At 38.5% G+C, this 9,873-nt stretch overlaps 1 pseudogene; it reads right to left on the bottom strand.

The window, feature by feature from the left end:
* Window positions 1–204: 204 nt before the first annotated feature.
* On the bottom strand, window positions 205–9,408 carry LOC127794806 (casein kinase II subunit alpha-4, chloroplastic-like; annotated as a pseudogene).
* Between the last annotated feature and the right edge of the window lie 465 nt (window positions 9,409–9,873).

A 9,873-nucleotide genomic window follows, 5' to 3' on the forward strand; every position in this document is an offset into this window, starting at 1 on the left:
TCAATAAGAAATTTAGGGCCTTTGAAGTATCTTGAAGCAAAAATAACATTATACTACAAAGTTTTTGAAAATGATTTTTGCTTCCAAAGTATAGATCAAGCGGTAAGATAAATAATATATCTATGTCAATCTAATAGATTGTCAGTTTGATTCTCGCCCTGTACAAGTGTCAAAGGCTCAATTTATGATTTACTTTTACTGACATAATCGAATATACGAATATCAAGAGACCGCACAAAAATAATAATCTCAAACAAAGATAACATTATACTCTATCCGAGGCCCGAATCTATAAGACGCAGCTTACGCCGCTCGTGATCAATCATAACTTTGTAGGGCTTCACATCACGACGCATGATACCTTGAGAGTGGCAGTAATCTAAAGCCTTTAAAAAGTCCATATATGTAACATTGAATACCGAAATCAGAAAATGTGGGGTATGGCACTTTAAAGTCTGCATTATTCACGTATTCAAATATTAGACTTGGGGTCTTTGATTGCTGATCTCTATAACAATATCAAGCAATTTAATAATATTTGGCCCACCACAAAGGTTCCGTAGAATTTGTATTTCCGTCTCCATCTTCTTCCACGTGGCGGGCTTAAGGATCTTGAAAATACATTTTATCGTTACGGGAGCCATGAACGCTTTAGAAAACCTCGCTGTATTTTCCCCGCCGACCTTCCTCAAAACTTCATAGTCATCCTGCTCCCCCCATTGGACGGTGAGAGACTAGTAATTCCAGTAGTCCTCGGGACGAATCACATTGACGTCGGTGTAAACCCTGGCCTTCGAAGGGGCACCAAACCAACGGATGGATTTACCGATCTTCTGCGCCAGGTTTTCCGGCAACGATAGCGACGGCTGCAGGCGGTGGTGCAAAGGCGTTTTCACTTGTTTTAGATGCTCATAAAAGTCGTTGCCAAGTCCTAATCACCACTCATCTGCGATGATCATCCTTCCACATAGGTTAACCTTATCCTCAATTGTACTTATTTGAAATTTGATTAAATTAAAGGCAAATTATCTAAAAAAAAATTAAAGGCAAATTTGGTGAATTTTGAATTAGGATAAATTTAAGGACTTGAAATACTAAAAATAAATTATAAGGGGTGTACGGAAAAAGGCACAAAGCACGTGGGATTAAGATAGAATTTATGCTTAAAATTACCAATTATTATCATAAGTTCTTTTGTATTCCAACAAGTGAATTATACATTTTGTTATTTCAAGAATTATCATGAATTCTTCTAAAAAATACAATTAATACTCAACAAAGAAAATACTATTAAAATAATTGGGTAAGTAAAGTAATAACAAATCAAGGAATGAGAATAACTATGCAATCAACTAATATACATTTTAAATTTAAAAATCATGTTGTTGTCAGACTATAATAATTCAGTTTGTTTTTCTTGAAAATGGTTAAAAATAGAGTCTAGGTGAGAAGGCGAAGGCCAGATACCATCGATGGACCATCAGAAGGGTCTTTGAGAGGCTATGCTCAAGGATGTCCTGGAAAGTCTTCGGGGGACTAGCTCCGAATTGATTAAGAAATCTTTTAGGGACACGACACCGGCAAGGTCTGTAACACATAAACAATTAAAAGGCACACGGAGATCTTCTCCATGCAAGCCCTCTGATGCCTAAGTTGGACACTGATGTCTGGAAATAGAATGTAGATGTATGCAGATGAATGTATGCATGGTGTATCCAATATGGGTTTTCAGGGGAGTAAAGTCCCGATGGGTTGTGCATGGTCCAAAGTCTTAACTTTTCGGGATTATTATCTCAAAGAAAAAGAGAATGAGCGGTGAAAGGTCCCAAAAAGATTCGTTTGTCATGGAATAGGCGGGTATTTATAGACATTTGATAGTGGGGTCCAAAACACATGGTATAAGATTCTCCTGACTCTCCAAAAGGATGCACTGGGTGAGGCTAGAGGGCCTAGAGGTATCCTCGGGGCGAAAGTGCCCCGATAAGTATCATTCATGTTGATTTGTGATTCAAAATAAATTGATAAATGTTCATTTGGATGTTATTTCATTTCCATGTGGGTTTCATGTGACATTTGGCTTTATTATTATGTTAATTGGCTGGATAAATTGTGGGTCGTTGATCATCATTTTAAAACCCTTGATCCAAGGGTTGCCATCAAAAGCCCATTTGTATATAAGGCTTCTTGGCATTCCAATCGAATATGCCACACAATTAAAAGCTCATTGCGAGAGAGGGAGAAAGAGAGAGAGAGAGAGAGAGAGAGGTTGTAGCTGACGAAATCGGAGATAGAACACGATAATTAGGTAATGTTCTTGCATGTTTTTCATGGGATTGATTAGAGATGAGTAGATGATTGTATTTGAGAGTGTTGTAATCATTGGTTATTTTAGTGTTGTAATTTCCTGATTTGTATCATCTTCTTGGTTTTGATTTCGTTACAATTGCTGTAAATCTCTATAAATTCATTATCTATCATTTTAATGGATTGATTAGGGTGAAGCCCAACCATGATTAGGATTCATTTTGGATCTGAACACGTGTACATTGTTTCGTGTATTCTGTGTGTGTGTGTTGTGTTTTTGTGGTTCATTTCATTTATTTTCTATTTCATTTTCTTGGATCTTGGAACTGCCGTGGATGTTTTTGTGGATTGATTATAGGTTTAACAAGTGGTATTAAAGCCACTCGAGGCACTTAAGATCCCAATCGCGTCTCTAAAGATCCAAAGGAGATTAAGATTAGAGAATCACAAAGGCGAAACGAAGGCGATCGGAAGAACAAATGGTCATGACACACAAGAGAGATCAAAGACCGCAATCAGCTTTCGACTCTGTAGGTGCATCATATCCTTTTGTTCCCTAACCTCTCATTGTGTTCTTGAGTGTGATTGTGTTCATTTATTTTCAGTTCTATTTTGTATTTTGGTTATCTCTCTCCTTTTTCGTTACTATTGCTTTTTTTTTTTGTTTACTATCGTGTTTCTTTGTGGTTTATTATAAGATTCATTGGGGATTAAAGTGTGATTACTCCCTGCTATAAGTGTGAATCATTTGATTGTGTGGGAGAGATTGGTGAAGTTGATTACATGTTATTGCTCGGTGTATTTAGAAAATTGTAATCTAATCTTTGTACTGTTCTTGAGATTTTCTTTGAAACCTAGTTAAGGTTATAAGGATTTCAGTGAGCATTTTTTTTTTTTTATTCCCGATCCATTTTTTTGTTTGTTGATTCCTTTTTGTTGTTGTTGTTGTTGTTGTCCATGTTCTATGTACACTGTTCGTCTAGTGTTGTTCTTGTTCCATTTTTCGTTTTTTTTTTCCCGATTCTGTGTTGCTGTTGTTTCTTTGTTTTTCCTTGCAAGAATCGAACCAAAGATGGGCACTTATGAAAGTGGAGCTCGAAAAGTTTGATAGCCATGGGGACTTCCACATGTGGCAAAAAAAGATGAAGGCCGTGCTGGCCAACACTGATGTGCGAAGGCCTTGACAGAACAGAAGAAAGGAAAGAAAGAAAAAGAGACATCGGAGGCGATGACTAATCAGGAGAGGCAAGACATGGACAAGCTGGCATTCAACCTCCTTATACTCAATCTCTTCGACAATGTCCTTAGGTAGGTAACGAAAAAGAAACTACAACGAAGGTATGGTCTAAACTAGAATCCCTTTACATGACCAAGTCCCTTTCAAATAAAATATATCTTAAAAAATAGCTCTTTTGTTTTAAGATGGATCCTTCAAAAACCCTAGAAGAAAGTTTTGATGATTTCAAAGTTATCACCATAAGGTTAGAAAATATAGATGAGAAAATTTCTGATGAAAACCAAAAAATTTCCTATTAAATTCTTTGCCAGATAAATATAAAGACATGAAAACTGCAATCAAATATGATAGGAATTTCCTTACATTAGATGATGTCTTAAATGGCTTTAAAGTTTAGGGATTTAAAAGTTAAGAAAGATAATAAATTAAATTTTGGTATAGGCCTTCATGTTAAAGGGAAACCTATCCGTAATCCTCAATTTAGAGGTAAAAACGTGTTTAGATCTCAACCTAGGAGTAGAGAAAATTTAAGGATAGTGACCTATTGGTTTTGTAAGAAAGAAGGCCATCTTAGAAAAAATTGTCCTTCAAGGCAAAAGGATTATAGGAAAAAAAACTCTCGGATGGATATGAGAGTGGAGAAGGGCTAACCATTTTAAAAGATTTGACATAAAATATTAGTGTGCATAGGCTTAAGAGAGATGCAAGAGTTAAGCAAGGCATTTTGGATTTCAAAGGGGACTAGTAATCTAGAGTGTAATACCCGGGAAATTATTAAGAGTATAAATGATATTTAATGAAGGGTATAATTGGAATTATCGAAAGAATAAGGCTATATGACACACTAACGCAGTTTTAGATGATTAAATCAGTCGGAGGGAGTAACCCGGACCTTAGATAGACAAAGAAAATTGTACAGTATCAACAAGTGATTAGAATTATGATTTTTAGTGATGAGAGAAGAGGGATCGGGGATAGTTTTCGGTACAGCTGTCGACCGGGCTAAGAAAATCGAATCGACGTAGGAAACGTCCGGAAGGTCAACAGAGCGTGTCAAGGACTAGTATTTAATGTGTAGAACAACCCTTAAGGGATTTCGGGTTGAATCAAATGGATTTAGGGTCAATTTGACCAATCGGGCGTAAGTGCAGTTTTTCTAATTTTGCCCGAGGGAGGTCAAAATGGTAATTTTTCAGGAGTTTCGAGGGTCAAATGAGATGTACTAAACTTATGGGACTTAGTGGTATGTTTGGATAGTTTAGGGGCACAAGAAAAAGCGCTGAAATGACAAAGGAAGAAGCAAGGGGGTTAAACTGCAATTTATCAAAAGTGGCATAGTGTGAACACAATTGGATTTCGGCCGCCGCACTGCCACCGCACGTGGAGGCCGTTTCCGGGGATGGGACGGCCGAGGCTTGCTTGGGGAAGGTTGTATACGACCGTGGGATTCTTGGGGAGCAAGGGTGGTCGGTGATTGGCCGGATTTTGGTCGGTTTTTGGGTATAAAAGAGAGGCCGAGGGTTTCGACTTTTTGGAGCTCAAATCGATCGTGTTAGAGGATGAATCGATGAGAATGGATAAGGGGCTTTCGATCCTTATGAAACGGAGAAGATTTTGTGAGTAGTTTGAGGGATTTTGGTGTTCGTTTAAGGCCGTTTGGGGTTTGGCCGATCGAAGGTGGCGGACCGCTTTCCGCCACCTGCAACTGGCCATTTGGGCCCTTTTTCGGTGTCCTTTCGGCCGGAAAATGGTGCCATTTGGATCGAATTATCGAAGGCTTGAAGACGGTGTGGTCAGATCGGTCATCGGAGGGGTCGTCATCGGCCGGTCTTGAGGAAGAAAACGACGCGCGTGGCTGCACGCGCCAGCTTTCACGCGCAGCCACGCGCTAGGCGCGTGAGAGAGCGTGCGAAGGGATATTTTGGTAATTTTAATTCCAATATTTATCTTTAATTATTCTAGGAATTATTGTGTTGAAATATTTTGGAAAATAGTTAAAGAAATAATTATTTTGGAATTATTGAGGTGAAAATTGGGAAAAAATAGAGTAAATTATGGAAAAATTGAGGAAAATAGATTTTAATGCTTCCTTAATTAAATATGATGTTTAGGAAGTATCTTGGCTTGAGGTTGGGCACAAGTTCAAGTATTTGGGGTTTGGCATGCAAATCGAGGTCGTGCACGAGGATCGGGGCAATCCAAATTCGTTCTAAGTGAGTGGTCTGATCCTATCTTTACCTTATCTTGAAAACATGTTGGAAGGTGTGTAGTGGGTTCAGGTGGGCGGTCTTACCCTCCCGAACTTAGGTTACACGCAAATGGGACCAGTTCTAGTGAGCGGTTTTACCCTCCGGAACTTGGGTTGTACTGCGAAAGCATTTCATTTATGTATTTATGTCATCATTTGCATATTGTACATGTGATATATTACATCAACTGTTTTTTCTTACAAAAGAGTTGGTGCATGGCATGTGATTTTCATATCATCGGGGTATTGATATTCGTGTCAATGTTGTTTTCTGTGTTGGACGGGTTGGGGTCTACTTGAGAAATGGACAATGTTAATCCAGGTGAACGGGTGTCACACTGGGGCACTCGAGGGAACAATGTTAAACCAGGTGAACGGGTGTCCTGACGGTGCACTCGAGGGATTAACATTAGACCAGGTGAACGGGTGTTACAGTGGGGCATTCGAGGGATTAAGTATGTCAGGGGAGTTTCTCAGGTTAGACGTGTTTTACATGTTGCCGCTTGTCTGAATATGCCATGCTCGTGTGTTTCTCATGCATTGTATAATCTGTCTCAATACCGTCACTTAGATGTTTATCATCTAACTTGGGTTATGCCCCTGGAACGTTTAATGTTCCAGCCAGGGATTGCTGCGAGGGCAAGGATGTGGCCGGTTGAGGGCCAATGGTGCTTAGTTTGTTAAGTCGTTGTAACGTTTGGAGACTTTAATATGCATTTCAGGTTGTAAATGAACAGTTATATAATAGCAATTTTATCATTTGATCTGTATTACGTAATTTGCTATGGAAATACAATGTAAGAACTATGGTGTTTTGGTATTAATGTATTCGCTGCGTTGTATTAAGACTCGTTTAGTTTAAGATTATTGATCTTGATAGTTAAACTGGCAAGGCTGGGGTTCGCGGGGTTTTGTATCTGCATGTGAAGACTGTTCTTGATATACCGCGCGTGTTGAACTTGAAGAAAAAAAAAAGGAATCCCGGGAATACCCTTATAGTGACACGCCTGGAGAGACGGGGTGTTACATAGAGTTTTATGAATCCTGTGTTATGGGTAAATTCCATAGAGTGTAGTTTGCTTCCTCTATTTTTGGGGTTCTTCCCAAGTTACCTTCCCTCTTTCTAGGGCTCAATATTTTCTTTCTTTGTTGATGATTATTCTAGAAAGATTTGGGTATACTTCCTTAGGTATAAAAGTGAAGCTTTTGAGAAATTTAAGAAATGAAACTCTTAGTTTAATATCAAACAGGAAAGAGGATTAAAGTTTTAAGAACTAATAATCGACCTAGAAATTAATGCACCTAATCTAATAGAATTAGTCAAACCTAAACAAACTAATAATTTTTAGTTTAAGGTGGAAATGTGAAAATCTCAAGGTGGAACCTTAGGAAATACCATGTCTGATGATAGCCCTAGTGTCAACCCTGATGTCCTAATCATAGTAGGCTCAATAGAGTTAGATGATCTTGTTGCCTTTAGTGAGGCCTATAATAACTAAGTCTGTCGCAGTTCAAAAGTTTAAGGAAGCATTATTTTTGCTTAATGTATTCCTGACATAGTTAAATCCAATATCAATCCATTCTTGAATCAAGGTGGAATTTGTTGATTTGTGATTCAAAATAAATTGATAAATGTTTATTTGGATGTTATTTCATTTGCATGTGGGTTTCATGTGACATTTAAATTTATTATTATGTTGATTGGCTGGATAAATTGTGGGTAATTGATCATCATTTTAACCCTTGATCCAAGGGTTGTCATCAAAAGCCCCTTTGTATATAAGGCTTCTTGGCATTCCAATTGAATATGCCACACAATCAGAAGTTCATTGCGTGCGAGAGAGCGAGAGAGATATGTTGTAGCGAATGAAATCAAAGATCGAACACGACAATCAGGTAATGTTCTTGCATATTTTTCATGGGATTGATTAGTGTAAGATGAGTAGATGATTGTATTTGAGAATGCTGTAATCGTTAGTTCTTTTAGTGTTGTAATCTCTTGGTTTGTTCTTGGTTTTGATTTCATTGTAATCGTTGTAAATCCCCGTAAATCCATTATCTACCATTTTAGTGGATTGACTAGGGAAAGCCATGTCGTGATTAGGATCTGAACACGTATTTGTTGTCTCGTGTATTTTGTGTGTGTGTTATGTTTTTCGCGATTTATTTCATTTATGTTCTATTTCATTTTCTTGAATCTTGGTACTGCCTTAGATGTTTTTGTGGATTGATCATAGGTTTAACACTTCGAGTGGTCTGAAGACTCTTCGGAGCCACTGGGTGGCTTGGGCCTAGGAGACTTTGAATGAGTCTTCGGGTTATACAATGTTGAGGGTTGATTATCCCGGAGACTCTCTAAAGGCCATGGGAGACTCTTGGAGATCATCTGAACTTATTAGGATACTTCTATGATTTTTGGGGTTTTGGGATTTTCATAGAGCACTTCACAATAATGGCTCCCTACTCTTGCCTTCAGCTATAAGAAAAAGGAAAGAGCATATAGAACGTTGAGGAGTTATCCTCGGAGAATTCGAAACTTACTTCGAATGAGCAACTCAATTAGAAGGATTTTTGGAAGCCTTTATGCTAGGGAGCGGGGTTTGATTAGGGTGTGCTCACAGATTTTAATTGCTAGGGTCAGAGGTTAGGATTCACTTAACTTGAATGCAACATTGCTTAAGGTTATAGATTCCTTCACGACAGGCAGTTGTTGATGCGTGCTTTCGCGCAAGGTTGGCAAGGAATGAAAAGAGTGCCAGAGAAGGTGCTAATAAATTCTCATGGAGATGAGGCGTCGAACTGAAGCGCAAGCTTGTAGAGATACGAAAAAAAGAGAAGGAAATGTGGCAAGCCGCGGGGCAAACTAGAGATTGAATGCCACGTTAATATAGGAGGAACACCTTGAATAATAAGATGGGGCAAGCCCACAAATAGCTCGGGTGCTTTTAAGCAATGACAAAGGACGTCGAGCCAGAGTCAACGAAGGCGAATGAGATATAGTGAGGGGACATTTAGAAAGATGGTCCCCTTAAGGAGTCACTTTAAGCGGAAACAAGGGTATGCAATGGGTCTCAAAAAACGCGAATTAAAGGCGTCTCGGGGAGTTGCTCCCTGAGTTTATATTTCGTAGCAAAGCCTTAGCAGCAAACCAAATGAGGATAAAACTTTGCGCTCTTGGGCATTAGGCATGGGTGAATAAAGCACTAGGTTGAGGAGCTGCACAAAAAAGAAGAAGAGGGCGCAGCAAGTAGCAGAGGCAAGCTTGAATTTGGGTCCTGCGCCAGTTTAAGAAAATCATTCATGGAATAGCTAAGCTAGAGCGGGCTGAATTTGAAATCACCAGAATGCTTGCCCTCAATACATGACATAGAAGAAATCAGAACAAACATCTTATAAAAGAAAAAAGAAGCAGTGATATTCAAACTTTATGTTATGGTAGCTACTTTTGAGACCTTACCCACATCAAAAATTAAGAACCTCTAAACAGCCACTCATGATATAGAGTACTGTAACCATACAGTTCTTCCCTCAACAGCGTAGCTAGCTCATGAAAAGCCATGCTTGCTCCAATAGCAGGAAAAAGACGCAGAGAAACTTTCTCTGAAAAGTATATCTGCATACTTTTAATCAACAGTAAGTCGTAGAACAAAATTTGTCATTCAAAAAATGAATAAGGCCTTGTGATGCTAATAATCAACTGCGGTAAGCAAAAAGAACAAAGAATAGGCACATGAAACAGAAATTTATGGCTCCAATGAAAACAAAGCCATCGCAGAAACATACAAAGGCTACTAGGAAGAGCAAGAAAAGATCAGCGAGAAAATGAAACAAAGGCAAACAAACGATGAGCTTGGTCGTTCTCTGATTATAACTTATAACAAATCATTTAACTAGAATATGTTGCATTGAAAAGGATATTTCAAGTATGTCAAACATCACATGCCAAATATATGAAAACAGAAAGAGGAACTCCATATCTTCTCTATTTGTTCTCACTACAGTGTCTAACCTCCGCTCCTCTTTTTCTTTCCCTCATTCTCACATAAATTTTCATTTGTACATTTCATACAAGAAAATGGGAGAT

The sequence above is a fragment of the Diospyros lotus genome, chromosome 2 (genome assembly GCF_014633365.1).
Source record: "Diospyros lotus cultivar Yz01 chromosome 2, ASM1463336v1, whole genome shotgun sequence".
Classification (NCBI taxonomy): domain Eukaryota; kingdom Viridiplantae; phylum Streptophyta; class Magnoliopsida; order Ericales; family Ebenaceae; genus Diospyros; species Diospyros lotus.